The sequence below is a fragment of the Lonchura striata genome, chromosome 11, assembly GCF_046129695.1.
Source record: "Lonchura striata isolate bLonStr1 chromosome 11, bLonStr1.mat, whole genome shotgun sequence".
In the NCBI taxonomy this organism is placed as follows: Eukaryota; Metazoa; Chordata; class Aves; order Passeriformes; family Estrildidae; genus Lonchura; species Lonchura striata.
In genome coordinates, this window is record NC_134613.1 from 21,160,351 (window position 1) to 21,183,194 (window position 22,844).

Below are 22,844 nucleotides of genomic sequence, written 5' to 3' on the forward strand. Positions count from 1 at the left end.
TCGCTCCACTCGGAGCCTGTGGGTATCTCACAGGATAAATCTGGAAGAGCTGTAGAGCGCAGATGATTTTTGGCAAGTATCATTTTATCATCAAAATTTTATTTTTGGGTCGCTCTTCAGCTGCCGCCTTCTGTGAAGGAGAAGGACGCCCATTTGGTGGCTTTGATGATGTATTCCCGAGTCGTCTCTTCTGCTTGGAGCAGAATTAATGGGAGCCCTGGCAGAGACAATGTGAGCTGGGGATGGAAGCATCAGGTGGGGCTGAGCTGGACTCTCACCTTTGTCTGAACCTGGAGGCACAGCTCACGTCCTCAGAGCTGGGAGATTCACAGAAAGCCAGGCAGAAAAATAGTAATTTTTAAATCTGTATCTGTACAATAGATAGTCACTATACATACAATTCGATATATTGTATAGAATTAATATTTAGGGTAGAATTAATATAGTGTATATACACTGTATACCATACATGTATTTATAGTGCATATTATATATATATATATACTTTATATATTTAGTATTGTAATGACTTTATATTAATAGTTTTGCTTTTACAACCTTGTCCCTGCTCAATTTTACCAGTGGCTATTTCTCTCATATGTATGCATAATACATATATATATATATTGCATATATATAAAATATTAGATATTAGTATATATATTTTATATATTCCATATACTAGACACGCTGTGTTTATAGATACACTATAAATAAAAATATTTCTATAGAGTATAGAGTGTGTCTTTATACACACTAAATATATATATATATATATTTATAGCCATGTGTTGGGGAGGCGGTGGTGGTGTCTGAGGGTGACACACACGGGCAGCTGAGCTGTTTCTCCGTGGGGCAGCCGGTGCCCCGCTGCCGGCTCGGCACGGGGGGCACGGGGCTCTCCCCGGATTTGTTTTATTCGCCCCAAATCCGCGTCCGGCCCCGCCTTGGCGCAGGCGCCGCTCGGGGCGGGCCGGGCCCGCTGCGTCACCGCCCGCGCACCCGGCCCCGCGCTCTGCGCATGCGCGTCCGCCGAGCGCCAGGAGGGGGCGTTCCCTTCCCAACGGCCCCGCCCTCTCTCGGCTCTGATTGGCTGTCGATTCCCACCCCGCATTTCTGATTGAGCGCTTTGTTGTCACTCAAGGCGTCCACGTTTCGCTGCGCCCCGCCCACCAACTGCGCTCTGATTGGCGCGCTGCCCCGTACGGGCGCTGCGATTGGCTGTGCGCGCCGTCACTCCGGGGCGGGTCGGCGGGGCAGGAATGTAGACCCGGCCGCTCCCCGGCCCAACAAAGTAATCCGGCGATGCTTGGAGCGCGGAGCGCGGCCGTGCCCGTCCCACCGCCCGCCGCAGGGGCACCGCGCCCCTCCCCGCCATCCCCGTTCCGTCCCGCCCCTGCCCGGCGCCGCTGAGCGCCCTCGGCCCCGCCGGAGCTGCGCGGAGAAACGTGCGGAAGGACACCGGAGGAGAGTGTGACAGAAGCTGTAGTTCCGGCCGCGGTCGGGCCTTGTTTCCCAAAAATAGCGCGGCGCGGTATCCGTGCGCCGGTGTCAGTGTCTCCTGAGGAGCCGCGGCGGGAGCGGAGCGAGCGGGAGCGGCGGTGAGCGAGGGGTCCCGGGGCCCCGGCTCCGCGCGGCCGCGGGGCGTGTTCCCTCAGCCCGGGGCTCGCCCGGGGCCGGGGCTGCGGCCGGCGGGGTGGTGGGAGGGAAGGGGGAAAGGAAGGAGCGTCCCCCCCCGCCGGCCCCATCCCGCTCTGAGGGAGCGGAGCGGGGGAAGCCGGCGGGGTCCCGCGGTGGGCGAGTTCCCGGGGCCTGCCCAGAACTTCCTGCGGGAGGGGATGGACGCTGACGGGCCAGGCCGGCCGATCCGCCCGGGGCGCGAGGGAGGGTGGGGTGCGCGGCCCTGGAGCGGCCGGGGAGCGGGGAAAGGAGCCTTTGTGCTGGGTGTCGCTGGGGAAGGAGACAGGAAAAGGCTCCCCGGGAGCCCGTCCCTGGAATGCGGCGGCGGGAGCGGCCGGGGGAGAGGGAGCGGTGGGTTCGGGGGCTGCGCGCCGCAGGAAGGAGCGCCGGCAGCGGCGGTGCCGGGAGGAGCGCTCCCGACGCGCGCACCGGAGGGTGTTCTGCCCGGAGGGAGAAGGCTGAAGGTACGGCAGGATTTTGTGTGCAGCGGCAGAAGTCGTGAGGAAAAAGGACTGCTCCGCTTCTGACTGGAAAGACTAATTTTTTTAACTTTACGGAGCTGTCTTTTGCAATAAATTTTTACTTGCTTTTGAGATGCTAAGCGGCGAGGAGAGTGGAATTGCTCAGAAAGACTGACCATAGTGCCTTGTTTGACAGGTGATTAATTTCAGAGTTGAGTGATTGGAGTTCTGTAAGGGGAAATAAAAAGATAATTTATTAAGAGGGCTTTAAAATTTTTTTAGTGTAAAAACATCGTGTCCCATAGCCATACAACAACGACTAAAATTATTATGAGCAGTGGGGGAAAGGGGTTTTGGGAAGTACAAAGGAGGAAGGAAAAGGAATAATTTGTAAACAGTAGTAAAGAAAATAAAGTGGTTTGGTATGGAATTGATAATGTAGATGTATTTATTTTATACCTTTTTCACAGTCTAGGAAAATTTTATCTAACATGAAGAAGGCTGTATACTTTCAACCTTTGTTATGTGAACTGTCTACACACAATTGTTCCTTATGCAAGTTTTTTTTTATTTTTAGGAACTAGCCAGCTATATTTTGTTAGATAATTCTGGTCTCTTCTTATTGCTATCTGGTATTTAAATACCCATGCAAAAGATGTCAGGGCAACATTCTTGTCATCTGTCTGTATTTAAAATTATTTTAAGTGCCTTTTACGTGTGAGAATGTAATATTTAGGGTTTTTTTTCCTCCTATCTCACAGGTGATTTGCATTTGGGGGAGAGGTGTGAAGTTCCTAACTTAAACTATTTTTTTTTTCATTGAGGTGCCAGAATATGTGCAAAATGACATGTTATTCAATTACATAATTTAGAAGGATTATAATAAATTATAATAAAGGATGTAATGTCGGTGCTTTTGTTCACTAAAGGGTATAATTATTAAATGTTATTTTAAAATTCTATACTTGTTAAGCCAGCAAATAAAAAATAAGAGAATGAACAAATTGTCAAGATATTAAGGGATTACGATGGTGCTAAACAGCTGGAGATGGGCCTTTTTTGACTGAGGGCATTCAGTTTGGAATTTCATAAAGAAAACAACCCAGTGCCCTGGTCAGTTGTTTTGCTCCTCCATAATTCTTGCCCACATCTGTAGCTGGCTCCACGTGCAGTGGCAGAGGAGAATTGTCGGTAAATGGGAAGAATCCCTCAATGTCAGGGACAGGCTCTACCTCAGGACAGCTTTGGTGTACATGAAACTCCTCTCTGCCCCTGGAGCTGATCTAAACCAGTTTGCACATTGCAGCCTTTCTGTGATTTATTTGTGAGCAGACATTTGGAGATGTTGGTAGAAATACATCAGCTTTTTTGCTGTTTGCTTGTTCTGCTCTGTGTTTTCAGTGTGTGTTTTAACCGATGTGGTCACTGCTCACCTCTGAGTGAGTGGTGCCATGGAATGCTTTGCATATGTGCAGATCCCTGGATTTAGATCCCTATAATATGAGTTTCTTTCTCTGTGAAACCACAGATGGAGAAGAAAGCCAACATTGAATTTTATGAACTTAGAGAAATTGAGTCATGTTGGACTAGCACAATGAGGAGGACATGGCTGCACTCAAACTTGAAATAATTCTGGAGAATAAAAGGGCTCATTATGGCAGAAGACTCATCTTATTTAGAAAGCTTTGAGCTGAAGTGTGTGTGGTTCACCTTAAACTGGTTAATGTGGGCAGCGGAGATTTTATGGGTTTATTTTAGAATGTTGGCCACGTTTCTCAGATAACTTGTTGATGTCATTCTGTATATTCTGGGCCCAAGTGCTGCTTCAGAGAGCCTGGAGGCACCACTCTGCTCTGTGAACAATGCCGTGCTACCTTGCCTGCTCTCAGCCATGCCCTCCTAACAAAACACAGCTGATTAATTCTCCAGAGTACTGAAAGAAGTGTAGTCTAATGCTGTGTAATGAGCAAATCCGTATTAGTTTGGCAACTTTTTTTCCTAAATAAGGAGTATCTTGCGTTAGTTATAACTGTGGTTTGTTGTGTCTTGCTTCAGAGAGGTCTGTGGGGTTTAGTTGAATTTTTAAAAGTATGTTTTCTAAAAATCACTTGCCTCACCAAATTGTTAATTTTTTATTTTTAAAGGATTAAATATTCTGTATAAACCTTGGCCTTTAGGCCTACTCGGGTCTGACAGCAGCTGGGTTGGTAATGTGTGCAAAGCACTGGGATCTGCTTTTCCTTCTCATTGAAAGAAATCTTCCTTTGAATTAATTGGAACATCATGTGGCTATGTATGTGCTTTTTAATGCACAAATCGCTTTAAGTTTTCACATTTATTGTGTTGGAAAGACATTACTTCACATGTGTAATAATGTGTTCTTCAATGGATCAAATGGAACAAAAGTCAGAGTCTCTAGAGTCTGTGATAATCTGAGTGAATTTGGTGCTTTTTGTTGAGATTTGATCCCTCCAGCTCTGGTGAAGCAGCCAGGGGATATAAACACAGCACTTCCTTTTCCCTTGGGTGCCTTCTGTGCACGGCAAGGCCGAGCAGGGATCACCTGAATGGACTTGTCACTGGTACTGAGGTGGTGCTGCTGAGGGGTTTGACTCCTGCTCCTGCCACTGAAATGAATAAAGACTTTGAAGGTGTGTAATGGTGTAAGGTTTTAATTTAGGTGTCTCAAATTTATACACAGAATCCCCTTGGTTTAAGGTGCAGTCACATGTGAAATAACTAAAGGTAGCTGTTTTTTCCCCTGGATGTTTGCAAGGTGGTTTGCTGTCTTAGGAAGTTTGGGAGATGACACAAGACAATCTTTCTTTTCACAAGGCTTCTCCCTCAAGTTAGCTTTGCTGACCTTCCAGTAAAAAACTTGAGGAATTTTTTTTGGACAGCTGATCAAAATGCATTTTAGGTCATTGATGCAATATCCAGTGTAACAGAAGAAAATAAATAGTATTAGTGAGAGTTCAGCCCAGCCTGCAGCTGTGTAATATGACAGTTACCCTCCCCCAGCATGTGCTCTGTGCTGGAGCACCAGCTAATAAATAATGAGCTCGCAGTCTGCAATAATGTATTTTGCTTCTTTTATTTGAAAGTAAGCATCTGATCTAGATTTCTACCTCTGACCACTCCTCTCATCTGGTGCTCTCTTATTTTAACACTTGATCCTTCAAGTTACTGCTTAGGCAGTTGAAAAGAAGAGAAGAAATTTTTTTTCCACCATATTAAGGCATTGATTTTTAAAAAAAAAATCAACTGTATTGTTTTGGCTTCTGTTTAATGGTTCTGCAAGAGTGTTTCTTGATTGCTTTATATTTAATATATAATTTTCTTTAGAAACATAAACCCCTGTACTGTGTACTCTCATTTGCCTTTGACGGTAAAAAGGAATTGCTATCTTGCAAGATCCCTCTGTTCCTGAGACCTCACCCCTGCCTGTCCAAGACAATCACCCAATTGGAACATTTTAAGTTATATATAGAATATATATATATTTTTTCTTTTCTGATTTTATTCTTAATCTAAGTCTACAGTGAAGGATTAGGAAGGAACTTTATTAGAATAAGGTAGGCTAAATTTTGTGACCAGTCTTTTTAAAAATTGTAGTGCAGGGGAATACAGAACCTTTTCTACAGGAGCACTTTGCTTTTTGTTCCGTGTGTTGTAGCAGGACAAGTGTGCCTCTATGATCAGAAGAAAATACATCCCTCTTAATAAGAGTGTGATTAATTGAATTATTTTTCAGGGAATTAACTACTTTATATTCAAAATGTTAGTGATGCTTAATTAGGTAGGTCTCTCAGTTATATTTGCCTCTGTCTCTGGAGAGCTTTTGAATTCTGGCAAAGTCCTTATGGGCCAACCTGGAAACTTGAAAGTGTGTTCTGCATTGTTCTGTGATTTCACCAGGAGCTACTGAGAATTGTTGCATGCCTATTTGAAGTGTAGTGAGATACAAAGTAGGTGCTAGGAATTACCAAGCAGGCAGAGTCGTGGAAAGGTGCTTGCTGTAGGTGTCTGTGTACCAGGCACTGATGACAAAGCATCTTTTCCTTTTTCTCTAATCAGGAGCGAACTGACTCAGAGAAAAATGTGTCATGGTCAGAGATCACCTAGGAGTGGGTGTGTAGAATGGATGGGTTTGTGCTCGTGATACTTTTATGATGATAATAGAGGTGAAGAAGGATTTTTTTCCCATTTATTTCAAATCTCTGAGTATTTGTGTAACTCAGTTTCATTTGAAAATCAGATTGCTTCTGACACTGTAATTTAGGATTTCATGGACTGGACTGGTGTTACTTTTATTGTTTGAAAGCTCACCATAAACCTGCAAGAATATGTAAAGCAGATGTGTCATCTGTACCTGCAGTGACACTTGCAGGCTGTGGTCAGGACCAGAGCTGAGGTTTTGTGCCAATATACACAGGCCTGATCTCTTTTTTTTCTGTGATCACTTTGTGTTTGGAAGGTCAAGGGGGTTAAATTATTAAACTTTTAGCTGTATAATTGTCTAAGCATGTCTGTAAGTGAGCTGTGCTGGGGCTATGCTGTTACACATTTCTTTCTTGAAGATTGTGGCATACAGAGTTGAGAAACAGAATTCAGAGGAGATTTAATGTCCTTTATGATATGGAAGAATTACAAACAGTTGTAAGAGAAGAGAGTAAGCGAGAGGTTGAGCCTTCAGAGACTCAGATATACACACTTGTCCTAAAGGTGAGGGGTCATAAAGGGCACAACAGACTTGTCCTGGCAGTGTCCATTAGAGAAACCTTTGGAAAGTGTCAGGCTAGTGTGACTTTACACCCTCGGGAAAGTGTCAGGATAATGTGACCCTGTATCACACAAAATCTGCAGTAGTTGAGTCCAAGAGAAGAGACAAAGGTGGTAATATTGTTTTCCCCCTCAGATATCAAAAAAAGTGACTCTTTTTAAGTGGTTATCTTTCTGCAGATGTTTTGAATTTATATATTTAATAGACCATCATGTGGAAGACATGTATGCTATAGCTCAGAAGCATTGCATGAGGTTATCAGCATTGGGGACATCTTGTTTTTGGTATCATTCTTTCACAAGCAACTGCCTCTTCCTGATATGACTGCATGCATCCTGTTTTAAAAGCTGTGAGCTGACAAGAATGACTGCTAATACTTTGCTGTATAGAGCAGTTTAAAAATGTTGCTTCTTCCAGTGTGAGCTTTCAAAGCAATGAGTCTTCTGAGAGTGTTTGAGAAAAGGGAAGGTTCCATCATCATTGTTCTTTTATTATCTTGTCAGGCACTGAGGGTAATAAACTGAAATTTTCAGAGTTTTTATTTTTCCTTGAAGCTGTTGAAATTATTGTGTAATGGTATGAGGTTTTAATTAAGTCAGGTGTCTTAAATTTATATTCAGAATCCCCTTGGTTTCAGGGTAAAAAAGGGGAAGTCAGAGGTACAGCACAAGATAATTTGTTTCACTTGAAGCCTACAAAAAAGGAAAAGAAGGAAAAGCACTTTCTGCTAAATTTTTTGAGCCTATAGGCTGTCAAATTATTTTTGTTAGTCTGAGTTTAATAATACACGTATTTACTTGATTAGTTGGCTTCAGGGATTTGAAGCTTTTTAGTGCAGAAGAATTTCCTCTGAGAGGCTTTGTTAATATCCTCCTGTGTTTCTTTTGAGTGTTGGGTTTTTTTTTAATGTTTTGTCTTCTTGTTGTCCTCCTTATCTTTGTTCATGGCATTCCAAATGGTGGTGTCTTAACTTTTTGTCACTCTGAAATGTCTGTGAAGATCTTGGAGAGACGTTGGGCTATAAAAAAGTGCCAGCAGTAAAAGTATTAATGGTTTCCATTAGGAAGCACTAAATTAGAACTCCTCCTTCAGGGGAAAGAGACAAAATCGTGGATGGCTGAAGAGAGATGTGGTCGGTTGATGGAAGCAAGAATTTCCTGAATATTGGAGATATGGAATATGGGTGATTTGCAGAAGTTGTAATTATGAACACAAATGCCCTGAAAATTCCCGAGGAGCATGTGGAACATGTAATGGCTTTGGATGTCATAGAATAATAATGAGTTTTAAATAGGTGCTTGTTGTTTCCTTTGTCACAAATAGAAAAAACATTGTAAAAATTACTTCCATTTAAAAAATGGAAAATATCAATTGGAATAACTGAAATTTAAAAACTATTTTATCAAATCTGTATTACAAAATCATGTAGAAAGCACTCGTTCTCAGTGAAGCACAGAGACATTTAAGATGACTCTCCAGGCTTTATCTTGGGTTTAATATGAGATGAAATTTGAGGAGGGCAGAAACAAGAATTATTGTAATTGATAATTTTTTTTCCCCCTAAAAAAAGGAAAAAGCTAACGGTTAGTGTTTCTATTCATCACTGCTAATTTAGTATCTTCAAGAAATTCGTAAAATGTGGTGTTGAAATGATTGGAAATTCTGGTTTTTAAAACACAATGTTCCTGACTATTGGAGTAATTAAAGTGCTGTATGCAAAATAGGAGGAAAGTACCTTAAAAGACTTAATGGTTTGCTCAGGAGGTGAAACAGGGTAATGGGAGAGTTGCAAATTTCGTCTGCTGTCCCTGTCATGGCATTTTGCTGCTCCTGGTGGCTCCCGGTTGATTTTGTTCCTAGGCCTGTCTCCAGAGCAGACTCGGGTTCCCGGTGGGATGAAGGTAACCTGATGATCCCCCTGTTCCCCCCAGGCTGCTTCCAGTAAATCAGATGCTCTCGCTGGGAGGCGGCTGTGCCTCGGTGGGTTGCAGTCCCTTGTGTTTTTGCTGAGGAGTTGGACTCCGGTCCTGTCCTAGTGGTGACATCCTTGCTTTTACAGTTCTCTGCTGAGGAGCCCTGAACAGTCCGTGCACCCCGTTGCTGTCACACACATACTTACAACGAGTCGGGGCTTATGTAAAACTTGCACCAGATTCCACCAGAGTCATTCCCTTGAGAAGCTGCGATGGCAAAGGGGATCGGAAGGTTCCTACAGAGAGACTCGAGTAAAAACTGCTGTTGTTTAAAAGCTGAGGGAAGGAGTTGGCCTGGGTGAGGAGGTTGTGGTCGGAGCCCCCGCAGCTCCCTCTGGTGATCCCGGCGTGCCCGTGCAGCCCCGGGGCTTGGCCGAGCCTCCGACGGGCGAACCATCAGCTCCTGCACGGCGCTGGAGAGACGCTGCGGAGCGAGCCGAGGCTGCAGCCAGCCTGCTGTTACTCTTGGGTGCCATTGGGTTTTGCTGCCTTTTTGTTTTATTCTTTTCACCATCTAATTTCTGTCTCGGGGGAGATGGAAGTCATTAAAGGAGCTGTAGACTGTCCTGTTAACGTTGGCTCTAGGCGAGCGGAACCAGTGTGATTGCATGAGATAAAAGGATACCAGCTCCATGGCTGGGTTGCTGAGGAGCAAGTGAGGCATGGTATGGGGAAGAAGGAAGAACAAAGAAGTGTGTATATGAAAATTTTTATTCTGTGTTCTGTAGCCCATTTAATTTATGTTATTAAAATATGGAGAAATGGTAGAAGTAAATTTAAAAATAGTCTGAACTGTAATAGTAAAGAAGCGATTTTGCAAGTAATAAAACCTTGAGAATTTCCATTTCCCTTACTTTCCAATTCTTCTGCTATTCCATGATCATTTAGAGTATCCCCTCTTTTCAGTGTGCTTCTCTTCAGTTCTCCAAATAGCTTAAATGTGTGCCAGCTGTGGCCAGGCTGAGCACAGGTGCCTGCTGACTGCCCAAGCATCCCGCAGGACCTGCTGCCTCTGGTCACTGCAGGGCACTGCTCTGCCCAGGGCTTCTCTGCAAATGTCAGGTCAAAAATTCTGCAGCTCTTCTAGGAAACCTCAAAAATAATCGATGCATTTGCTATAGCACTTGGTTGAAACTGGTCAATATAATCAGAAGCTGTTAATGAGGGAGAATAGACTGTGATCAAGTAAACCTCATTTTATTAAAAAAGTAAGTTATAAAGCTGTGAAAATAGTTCTATCTTCAGGGTTTAATGCCATCATTTGTAATGCTCTAGTCTAATATCAGCAAGCCCTTATTTTCTTAAGTGTTTTTATTTAATTTTATTAAACTAAATCTTAAAGTTAGGGTGATTTAAAACTGCATTCAGTTTCTTAATTTGCTCTGCTTTTAATGTATTTGATTTGATCTAAATATCATGTTAGGCTGGAATTCATTTGTTCAGCAAAATAAATGGATCTTCATTTTGATGAGGCCTGCTTGTAACTGTATGGGAAGATAGTTGGAATTTCTTCCTTGTGTCTTCCTATCTTCTTAAGATACATAAATAAATTTATCTAAAACCCCCACCTGGCCTCCTCCCCCATGTGATGCTCATACTTGTGTTTTATGTAGGACTTTCTGGATCAAAATTTTTAAACAACTTTTTTTTAAGGGCCGAATTGTTCTGTAATAAAGCCTATTACAATATTGCTGGGTACTGGCTGAGTAGTTCTCAAAATAAATTTTTACCTACTTTTCAGTTATTTAGTTCTTCAATAAAATGTTAATGAGAAGATTATCTGATAAACTTATTGAAAACTTTCTGTACAACAAACTCCTAGTTGAGGATTTTCCTTCAGATCTGTTTGTTTTAAGGCACCTAAGTTGGTTTTTCTAGCTCTCTTGCATGCATGTAGATAATGCCTACAGGCAAACCACAAAGGTCTCGGTGTGTTGTTTTTCTAAGTCTTGAATGACTAATTTTCTGAATGTGTAAGGAGCAGCAGCCTTTCGTGTGAAGTTCTTTTTGTGCTTGTTACGACTGTAGAAGCAGGAGAAAGTAAGCACAGCCTAAAATTCAGAGTTGCAATCTGACAAGAAGTCCTCCAGGCTTATCTGGAAGAGTTGAGATCACAGTTCTTGCTTCTGTCTTACCTGTGCTACTCTGCTTTTAATTCTTTGTGGTCTCCTCTGCTTAGTCTTAGTGGCTTATAAGATTTTTCAGTGGCATAATTAGCTTATCTTAAAATAGTCTGATCTGGTGGCGGTATTGGGACGCTGCCGGGACAGCCAGCCCAGCCCCAGTCACATGCAGTCAACCACGGAGATGTGTCAGTGTTTGGGCCACTCCGCAGGAAGGGAGGAGTAGGTGAAAATCTTTTGAAGATATAAGTGGACCTTGAACATTAATGGTTCAGCTCACCTGTGCTAAGATCTGCACATGCTTTCCTTCAGGAATTTGGCGACAGCCTGATAAAGTAGCTAGAAAGCAGTTTCTCCTTGGTTTCAACCAAGATGCAAGTGGAATGGAAACAAAAAAAAATTCAGTTCCAGTTCCTATCCTTGTGTTCTTTTTTATATTTGTAGCTTTAGTGTCTGGCTCTGTTTATCAGCCCTCACACTTCAGAGAGAGTGAGCCTCATCTTACCTCAAATGCCTTGGTTCAAACTTACCAGTGTTTCAGGTCTGAGACCTTTAAGGTTTGGAGTGTCCGACCATTAACATTTATACTTCCTTGAGACTATCTCTGGGTTTCATACTTTCAATAATTCTCTTGTCTTCTGTCTTCATTTCCATCTCTCTAGACAAATACAAATTTAGACAAGGGCACAATTGCATGTGTTAAGGAAGATTGTTGTAGGTACACCAGTTCTGAGGGGTAAACTCTGCATTTAAAATGCCTTTCTTGGAAAAGCTGCTGCTGCAGTTGCTATTGTGGTTGCTACAATCTTGAACAAGGGATTAGAATACTTTTTATTTCTTGTTACTATGCAGGGAAAGGAACTTGATCTACAGTACATTCAGGATGTTTCTTGTGATGTGACTTATTCTGTATTTTCTGAGAGCTGTCCCTTTCATGAGATTTCAGTAGAAGAGTACTTTTTCTGAAATTCATAGACTCCCTAAATTTGTGCTGTTACTATGCTTTTTTGGTTGATTAAAAATGAATTTCGGCATTTCACAACTCACTATTTGTTGAAATAGTGGCTCGTGCTAGGGCACTCCAATACTGGCTGGTCTTGACTTCAGGAAGAAAATTTAGTGCTGTTATTTCAATGTGTAAAATGCTTTTTAGGGAAGGTTTGTTCTCTTTGGCTTGATACCTGTTCATTCTGGAGTCCAATGAAACTTGTAGGTTTACACTTTTAGGTTCTGCATTTTCATCTGAAACCCTGCAGAACAATCTAGTATGAGATGCTTTTGTTACATTTGAGTTTGCAGACCTTCATTGAAAAACTGATTTGAACTCTGCAAGACATAGTTAAAAACAAATTCTTCTGGTAACGTTTGAGTTTTGCTTCCAAGTGAATTTGATGTACTGCCCCCATGCAGGAAGTGAGAAAAGGAGTTTTAACTGTACATTAATGTCTTGCATATGCTGCAGTGTTCCTTGAGCTCTTCCTGTAAATGGCTGTAGCCAGGCAAGTCCTCTGTGTAGTTTAATGTTTAACTCTGGTTTTATTTTGTTGCTATCGCTGGTGCCTTATGCATGCAGATAGATTGCACTATAACTGAGGCTGGGAGAGAGAACTTGCCTCTCTTCCTGTTTAAGCTTGGTCTAGGCATGATTTTAGTATGGTGTAGTTTGTTACTAAAAATTTAGTAACAAATACTTTACAAGGTCCACTTATTCCAGTGAAACTTCCTAGACTACTTCAGATAAAGTCAGCTTCCAGTGGGGTTTGGGACATTTCTTGAAATGCTTGATTCTTTGTGTTGTGTGTATGGAGTTGGGTTTTTTTTTTACTTTTTTTTTCCCCTGGTTTCTCTGACATTCATTAACTGTGCTTACAATGAGTTTTCAGTGAATTAGTGTCAATGTTCCAGTGAAATCCTTGGCTGTACTGATGACGTAAGTAGTGGAGATCTTTTTCTGGAATTCTTTCTACTGTCTCCTTGTGTCTGTTAGACCTATTTAGATGAAAATGCTGTAGGCCAATGGCATTGCCTGTGTGCTTGTTCCCTGCTATAATATTAATGTTTATGTCTTAGAGGTATTAGTAGAGAGATTATTAGGAGGGGAAGTCTAGCACAGAAAAGCTTCCTGTGGATGACTTGCAGTAGTGGTGAATTCTGACAGGGTTCCCATGGTAGTGAATGTGTTTTCTTTAATACACATTACTCAGATCTTGCTATTGTCTTCTTTATAATACAGTGTGGTGGCTGTATTATTGTCAATACACAAGTTGCCTTAGCAAAACCTTTTGAAGCGCTGTAAAAAAATACATGAAACCATGTTTGGCAAAAAATGCTGAAGGGTTTTAATGGTTCCTGAGTGTGTAGGGAACAGTCTTTTTCTCCTTTTGGCAATCCCATGAACTTTTGAATCCAAGTCTTTGTCTCCTTCTCCTCTGCTGTATTCCCATACAAAATTAAATAATTTAACTTTCATTTTAGCAATAGGAGACAATTTGAGCATAATTAAAGCAATGTATCTGTCTAAATGAGTGATACCTAATTGGATTAGCATTGTTTAGAGAGCATGTGTGCAGTCATTCTTTGTGAATCTGTACATTTCCCTTTTAGATCTGCAATAAATATTGAAGTCTCGCTGTTCAATCTAATGAACGTAGCTTTAGATTTACACTTTGATTGCCACTCTCAACTTCCAGTGGGTCGAGATGCTGTTCTGCAATTTCTGGTTTCAGCCTTCATACTGCCTGGGGTTCATACTCTGCCTGTGGGGAGAGGCACTTGATCTGGAGATGCTCAGAGTCGTTTGGATAACGAGGAATTATAATAGCCATACCATTTTAAGAAATTAAAAAAAAAAAAAAGTGAGTTCTAGTGCACTTTTACTAGTCTCAAGCAGTTTATGTATGAAATCTCCTAACTAGATCCTTCACCCACATCTGAGGTCTGTGCATCCCATAAACAGGCCTTGCCTATTTTTTCTGCACAGGACCTTCCTGGGCTTATCTTAATAACACTGTCATTTGAAAGACTTGGCAGGGCACTATACTGAAGAGGAATACAATAGGAAAAAATATTACTCATTAGATCTGTCTTCTGGATTAGTCCAAATTTGGGGAAATAGTCTGTTCAGTTAGATCCCCTCTTAGATCAACAATAAAGCTCTGTTTTGATAAATGTAGATAGGTAAATATATACAGGACACCTTTAAACTCATTTAATGTACCTGTACCAGTCAATGGCATGTTAGGATAGCACACAGGAAGAATTTAGCTCATTATCCTACTGCTTGAAAATCCATCATTTCACAAAATGCTCGTTAGTTGTAGCACCTAAATGGGGCAAACCTGTTTCTTAATGAAGAACTTGTTTTCAGTGTCATATTTGTCATCATTAAGGCTTTGGGAAACTGGGTTAATATGTTCAGTTGGATTATGCGCTAGCAAGATGTGGATGGCAGTGCAGCTGCTTTTTGAGGTGGATTCATTTTCTCACGTGGTCTCGTGTGGTTTGTAGCTGTGAATTCCTGTCTCAGCTCTTCTTTACATCTTTAGCGGAACAGTGCTGAAATTATTTGATGTGTTCCAGTAAAGCAAATGACAGCACCCACCAACTTTTACTATTTTTCCATTTGCTTCTCTATTAGATGTGTTTTGGTCATTTTTTGTGTTGTGAGAACATACTAATGTTTTTGATATAGCAAGTGTTACTGCATGAAATGCCTTCAAAAGTAGATTAATGTGTCAAATTTAAATCAGTCATCCTTTTAAAAAACGAAATCTTGTTTATGTATTTAATTTAGGTAATTAAACTACAATGAAGCTTGTGGCTTTCAGTAAAACTAGCAGTTCCAAAACTTGTCTGTGATCTAGATTGATGTCTCTGTTCTAAGAAAGATTTGGCTCAGATAGCCTTCAACAAATCGGGAAAACTGAGGGATGTAGCAATTGAATTTAATTTTGATATTTATGCATGACAGAGGCTTCTGAAGTGCCCAGCATACAGGTCTTGGGGTGTGGTAATGGTTGGATGATGATGGTGGCAATTTCTGCCCATTGTAATTTGACCTGACCAAATGGATGCCTGACTCTGAGAGCTTTAACTGAGGACTGTATTCTGCCAAATATTATTTCCATTAGCTCTTGCTGTTTATAAATATGGAAGATAAAAGATTAGAAATAATTTTCTAATGCAAATGCTGTGTTTTAGCATTTGTTTTCGGTGCCTAAAACTTGCCTACTAATCAATTAGATTAGCAGCACGTTACTTCATTGGTAGACCTTGCCTTGTCTTGAGTATTTTTGCCATTGAGAAAATTTAAGATTGGTGCCTTGCCTTTGAAATAATGGATTCCTTGCTGCCTCTATGCAAATGCCTTAATCTGCATCTCCCTGTCTGGCTGCAGTTGGACAATTTCGAGCTCTGTCCTGTGTCAGTGTGACAGGGCAGGAGTAGAGGAGGTGTGGTGTGATGTGTGACTTGGCTAAAAGCAAATGCTGTGAGCAGCTGAAGCTGTGCTGCCTGTGACTTTTGGTGTGATGATCTGGATGAGTGAATATGTCAGATTTCAGCTGTTTATTCTCTATAATTTTTTTTTTTTGATAGTTGCAAATAAACACAAAGTATTTTCACCACACCCCCTTCTGTTTTCTCTGCTATTTTTTTGAGCTTTCTTTCATTTTCCTTCCTGGTGGGTAGATGGCGAGTTCTCTGGCAGGTTTATCTATTAAAGTGCTGGTGTATTTTCTCCTGAGAAAGCAAGTGTTGTGGATTCTACTCCTGGCAAGTATATGTTCTTTTACTTTTCTTAATATCCTCCATTTCCGGTATGTCTTTCAGTGTTTCCATGAGTACAGTTCTACATCTGTCAGCTGTTAATGTTGCATTAACAGATTTTTGTTTCTTCTTTTCACCTGGGGTCTTGAAAAGCAGATGCTCCAAAACTGACTGATTAGGTGCCAACACTTTTGGAGAAATAAAACAATTATTATCTGATCTGAAAGTCAGAGCATCTGCATAGTTTTACATTATGCAAGCTCTGCTTTTGTTGATAATTGTGTTGGATAGGTTTTGATTTCTGCCTGTTGTTGATGGGTTTTTTTTGCTTCTGAAGAGTAACCTGTAGCACTTTGCAGCTGCAGATAATTTAATTCCAAGTCCTTCACCAAGGTCAGTGGGTTTTTTTGTGCTTTGTACAATATTGAGCATTTATTTTTCTTAGTCAAAACTTGTTGCATGTGATATGTAAGATTGTGAAGCATCTTTATATTATTTGCTTACAGAAGAAACACTGTTTATTCAGTTTTTACTGTATTGATAAAAATTGGAAGCTGCTTTTTAATTGTGCAGTCAGAAGTGTTCTTTAAAAAGATGAAAAATATGTTTTCTGTAGACAAGTTGTATCTGTAGATTCCAATTCCTAGTTTTGTCTTTGTATGGAAGTTTACTGGTTCAGTTATTTAATGACTTTTCCGTGTTTTTTTTTAATCAGCGTAGCTCTTGGTTTTTGTTCTGTGTTCTTTTTGTGAAAGGAATCCAGTGTATGTGTGAGTTATTGAATACCCCCTGGTGTGCTGGGACTTGTGTTGTGCTCTTCTTCAATGCTGGAACTTTGCTAATAGCAGGTCCGAATGGTTTGCACCTCTTAAGTCATCAGTGTGGAAAAAATACCAAATAAGATGTAATGAAAAAATGGCTTAAGCTCTGATTCAGATAGAAAAGGGATGGCTTAAATATTCGAGCAGTAACAAGTCAAATGCCAAGATTGGAACATGATAATTCAGCCAGGCTCACGTTTGTGACAGCTCTGCAGAGGTGAAGAATGCTTCTTGAGGGGGATTTTTTCCTTTCCTCTTCGCAGCGACAGCTTCTGTGCTCCCCTGGGCTGGGGGGTGGGGAGCTCTTCCAGCAGCTGCACAGAAACCTGGAAGTGCAAGGATGGCCCAGATTCGATGCTGGAGCTTCGGGCAGAGTTCTGATGTGTGTTAGCACTTGGTCCGTGTGACTGTTTGACCAGATAAAGGCTCTCAATCATGTGCTAATGTGTGGCACTAAATGAATACATATTTTGTGTGTAGCTAATAGAAGTGTTTCTCCTGCTAAAAGAATAACCCCCTCCTATACTTGAAATGATTTTGTGCCTCCAACATGGTCCTGTAGAGCAGAAGTTCTAATGTCAAAACGAAACCTGGTCAATATATCAGAACCATGCTGCAGTCATTTTATAGTTTGGTGCTTAACCTTTGGGTGACTAAAATTAAAAGCGTTTTAATAATTTCCTTCTGTAAAAATGTGGTATTCTGTATCTTTCTGTCAGTGTATTATTTGATAAATGCTGGTGTGCTCTGCAGAGTAATTAAGGGAGGACTGAATAATGAGCTAGTTTAGAGTATCATCTGCTCAAAATCCAGACATAGCCTCTCTTTGCCTCTCCCTGTTCTCTTGGTATGCCCATGCAGATCCTTATTGTGGGTAAGCTGGTACCTGCTGGTAGTTCTCTCTGGTTTCCAGCTGTCCCCACCAATGGAAAGGGAAGACCAATGAAGGATGAACCATCTCACAGAATTGCTGTTTAAGAGGAACAGTGTCAGGATGTGCTTCTGGGTTGCAGCAAACACACAGTTGCAGCTAAAATAGGTCTGTGAGAATTTTCACCTACCCCCTGTGGATATGGTTGCACTAGAGAAGCAACAGTCCAGGATTTTTATGTGGGCTAGTTGCCTAAATATTTACCAAAGGTCTGTATGATTCCCTCTGCCTCCAACAACAGCTGAAGCTTGTTGTGATTACACCCCTACTGATAAGTGTTTGAGTTAGGCTTTCCTCTGTGCTTAGGAAAAGAAAAGGATTCATGCATATTCCTCCAGCTCAATGCAGATAACCTCTCTTGACCCTGGTGATCAAGTCTATAACCCTTTTATCTTTGCATTCTCCAAGGCACCAATCTGAAGCCATGAAACAATAATCCTGTGTTGGTCTAGAGACTGTTAGAAGAGTTTGCCTTCTTTTTCCCATTATGCTGGCATTCTCTGCAGTGGTGTCCTCTTGTAGTATGACATTAAAGCATTGTAACAGAGGATGATGAAATATTTTTAGGGTGTGCTCCATTAATTTTGACAACTCAGATTTGTTTGTGCTTTTTGTATGCCAGTGTGTGTATTTCTAGACGTGTCAATATATATGTAGAGACAATATGTGGGATTTTTTAATATGTCACTGTCTTTTATGGAGAACATCTGCTCTGAAATTGTTACAACAATATGCAATGATGCTTATTTAAAATGTGTTCTAGCAGTTACTGTGTATCCAGGCAGTTTAATAAACCAGTGAAAGATTTCAAATGTAGTTGAATACCCTACCCAGTTAATGATACTTAGTGTTTGGAATTTCATCAACATGTCACATATTTTAGACTATAATTGTGTGACCTTTTCCTTAAATTTTCATAGCAAAAGACGATGACAAAGCCATTAGCTTTGGAGTTTTGAATCTGAAAAATTCATAATATAGATAACATGAATGCAAAGCTTGCATGTGTGTGTTAAAATAGTAAATGGGTTAAAGTAGCACAGGCATACTTTGTACTGTCTTGGCATAGTTTTCCCCTTCAGATGGTAGTTTGGAATGTGAAGCCTCTTCCTATATGTGCTGGAGCAGAGCTAAACTCTAATGTCACTTACAGGAGAAATTTAATACAAGCAGCTTGTGCAGCACTGACCTGCTGCCATGGTAGCATGTAATATATTTAGCATGCATGTGTCTAGTAACCATGTGATCTTATACAAGTGAATAAAACAGAGAAGCTCTCAAAAGTTAACATTTCTCTGAATGTTTTCAGAGTTCTGTTCATTAAATAAAATGTTATCAAACTATTTAAAGAGACTCAGTTTGTCACTGGGATGTAACCAACTCAGAATTTGGAATGCTGCAGCAATGTCTGCATATCAGTATGAGAGAGATAGAATTCCAAAGTAATTAGATTGTTAAAATCCATCACAATTTTTGGAGTGTTTTATTTGGGTTTTTTTTTTGTCTGGTACAGTTCAGTTTTCTGCTGCCATGATGACCAAAGATTAAATTTTAAATGAAATCTGAAAACAGCAATCTGATCCTCAGGTACTTAATCTTTAAGAAAACCCACAGTTGTAAATTTTGGCAGTGCTGTGATATTGTCAGAATGTCTTGGTATCATCTGTGCTTAAAAGCTAAAGTGTCACTTACATGCCTTCTGCAGATTTACCAGGACACCATTTGGGAGATGATAAGCAGGGAAGAGTGGCACACATAAGTCCTCTATCAAGACAACGTTAAAAAATGGATAATCCCTTTAATGGACTATAATCTCGCTTATGCAAAATCCTAATAAAATTTAGTATTTTCCCTGCTGATTTGTTGCAGAAAGTGTGATGTTGATGTTGGTTTACTGTTTAGGGGTTTCTGATGTCTTGTGCTGAGCAGAGTGAGGTGATTTGCTCATTGTCCCCTGTTGTGTTGCACAGTCCCATTTCCCTGTGGTAGCAGCCTGGTTCTTGCACAGCAGCTGTGAGCCCAGGCGAGTAGAAATGTCCTGGGCTGGACCAAGCAGCTGAGTGGAGCTTTAATGCTGAGTGTGGGACATGGTATTTCTACCAACACATTGCTAAAGGATTTCCTTAGTCTCAGGCTTGCATGACTGTGTTCCTTAAGCTGGAGGATTCAAGTGGGTTCTGAATGCTTTGGGAGCTCCTTCCCTTCCCAGGTTGGGTGGCCCCACGTCCTGCCAGTGAGGCTTGCCTGAAAGCAGAGGGGTGAAGGCTTCTACCTTCCCCCAGCTGTGATTTTAACATACCTCTTCCAGCTATCAGCTTTTTCCATCTCTTCCTGTTGAGAAGTCCATGTAGGCACTTCCTTCTGAATAATTTATTGTTTGGATTTTGGGTTTTTATTGTATTCTAGATGCGCTGTCAGTATGGACCAGTGACCTCCTTCAAAGATTGAAGATACTTTCTGTTGATTTCTGTAGTTTTGGTAGATACTGCATTTGCAGAAAAATTGCAAGGAAGCAAAGTAGATTTTGTGTACTTCAAGGATACACACAGTAAAGTAGCATTAAAATGTTTTAAACATAGTAGAAAATTAAAATTTATTCCATAAAGCATCTGTTATGTACCTTAGCATATGTCCTGTTTGTAGCCCTGGAGGGTGTAGCTGTGTTGGAAGCTATGGCTGGTCTTTCTGAGAGGTTCAAAATACCAACAATGTTCCTGCACAAGCTCCTGAGTGAATGCCTTATGAAAACAACAAGGTCCCCTTAGAGTTCCCCTTTTTTATTTTTCCATAGCAACCTGCCATCTGAGTCTCTGCAGAACCACCAGTGCAAACTCAGACCTCTAGCAAAAGCTGCAGCCTCTTTCTAGTGGGTTAGTCAGTGCTATTGACAAATATTTCTTTGGTTTCACGATACACTTTTCCTTTCCTTGTGGCTGTTCTAAATTTTTTTACAAGAACTGAGTCTTGTGCTTAATTGATTTTATTTTCAGAAGGCCAAAGAATATCATGTGCATCCTTGAAAGACCTTCCCCTAAGGTGAAATCCTCAAAAGTGAATGAAAATCAGTTTCTTTTTAATGTCTTGAAAACGCTAGGTCTGTGTCTTTGTTCTGTGCTATGTGGCATCAAATTAGATAAAATGTTGCAGACAAACTTAGTGTTAACTCTTTCTTCTGCTGTTCTCTGTCACACTTCTGCTTTTGAGGACCTGCTGTTCCCTTTACTGCCTTTCTTCCAGCTGTGCATGGTGAGCATTTCCCCTGAAGGAACTGGACTCATTCAAAAAAAGCACAAAGCACTGAGACTTAAGAGCATCACTCCTCTGTGTGGGGATTTTAAGGGGATACTGCCATCCTGTTCAGGAATATTGTGGCTTCTGTTCCACCTAGGCAAGGACACCTGTTTGACTGAAAGGAGATTTTTGAATCAGAGGATTCACTAAATAATTCTCCCTTTCCATGCCCAAGCTGACATCTTGCAGCTAATGCAGATGGAACGATTTGGCAGCAGTAGAGTGTGAGAGCAGAACTCTTGGTTTACTCTGTTTAAACCAAAGCTCAGTGCTGCTTTAAATGTTGTTATTCCTGTGCAATGGATCTGGTTCATGCATGCAGATCTCTTCCCGAACTGTGCAGTGATGGTGGCCTTAAGATTTTATGTAGTGCTGTTTCTTTTGTGGAATACTAAAGGGTTTGTGTTATTTTGGGTAAGTGAAGTTTACAAAGAGGAGTGCCTGCCACCTCCAAAGGCTTGCTGAGGTTGTTAATCAAGTATTACCATCAAAATGAAGTACATTCAGTGGTAGACAAAGAGGAAGGAAATCTACCAGAAGCTAGGAGGAAGAATCTCCACAAGTGTTGGTTGATGTAACATGTTAAGAGTGGTATCTGCTAGAAGTACAGGGTAAGCTTGTTTTGATTCCTATCTTCCTTTGAAAGTAGGCAAATGTTTATAGTGGAGAATGTCTCCACCCCTCCCTCCGTGTGCTGGAGAAAATGATGACACTGGATGTTGGTGAATTCTTACAAATCTAAACATAGCCCATAATCATAGGTGTGTCTGTGCAGGGGTAAAAGTGTATGAGCTCCAGATGAAGTCATAAGATCAAGTTTTGAGGACTGAGTCCAACTCAGTGCTCAGCCTTCTGGGTTATACTAAGAAGTCTTTGTTTCAAATCTCAGTTTAAAAATCTGTTAACTTGGCAGCAGGATGGAGTCTGCTAAAAAACCAACTAGCAATCTGTAGTTTGTCTGAATGCAGGGAGTGAATTGCTGGAAAAATCCCTTTCTCCCAGTGGGAAGAAAGAATTTTGTAGTCAGTGTTTTGTTTTCAATTTTCTTTAAGCTGAATGCATTTCTGAATGTAATTTCTTGCAGCTTCTATAATCCTGCTTCAAATTAGAGGGTATGAGGTGAGAATTGAGGGAAAAGTAGAACTCAGTCATCAATAGAGTTTCCTAATTAAAAACCACTTCACTAATTCCAATTCTCACGAGCTGTCAGAACTATCTTGTATTTTGGCATATGGTTGTTCCAGTGTTTGCTCTGAGTTGGTTATTTAGTTTTTATTAAGCAATGTGTGGCCTCATGTGCAAGACTCGCAAAGCATCACCAGAGAGCAGGACAGGATGGAACTGGATGCTGGAAGTTTCTTGCAGTATGCTTTGTAGCCAGTTAAAACTTTGTTGCTGTGTGTCTGTGTTGCAGTGAGGAGATTGAGGTTCTCAGGGTGGCATAGAAAAGCAGGTATGTTCAAAGGCACACCAGTATTGGAGGGGAAAACACATTTTCAGTCCAGGCCAGAGCAGCAATAATGGAGCTGAAGAGGCCCTGGGTGTGCTGTCCCTTGCAGGCTGGGTCTTTGCTGAGGCAGGTGAAATTGGAGAGCAGAGCACTGCTATCTGCTGTTTGCCAGCTTGCTGTCAATATTTATTGCTTCAGCTGCTGCAAGGCTTCCAGTCAGCATGTGAGAGAGAAATGCTTTAATGTCCTGAAGGCCCAGAGTACTCAACAATGAAGTTTTTTTAAGAGGAGTTAGGATTTCTTGCAGGTGCAGGAATGTTTCTCAGCAGGTTCTTGAAAGCTGTGTATAAACTGTGTCAATTTGCCGTGGTTTAAATTTTGTTCATTTAATGCCATATAATCATGTTCACAGGTTAGTTATTTAGAATGAGTAAAATGAGATAATGTAAAATAATTAAGTTAGCATCTGGTTCTAGTATACAGAATCCACTTTAATAAATGTATTTAATATCTAGTACCTGAGTGGTTTTTTTCCCCCCAGATAGAAGCATATAGGGTTTTTCA

General features: G+C 41.1%; 1 protein-coding gene across 5 annotated transcripts in view; it reads left to right on the forward strand.

The window, feature by feature from the left end:
* The first annotated feature begins 1,332 nt into the window (after positions 1-1,332).
* Positions 1,333-22,844, forward strand: part of MEF2A (myocyte enhancer factor 2A) — an 82,524-nt gene continuing 61,012 nt past the window's right edge. The window contains exon 1 of one of the 5 annotated variants that reach the window (XM_077785929.1): positions 1,333-1,601. The gene's annotated coding sequence lies outside the window, so the exon portion shown is untranslated. The remainder of the gene's footprint in view (positions 1,602-22,844) is intronic. The other 4 variants (XM_021552597.3, XM_021552596.3, XM_021552595.3 and 1 more) reach the window with 4 other exon arrangements.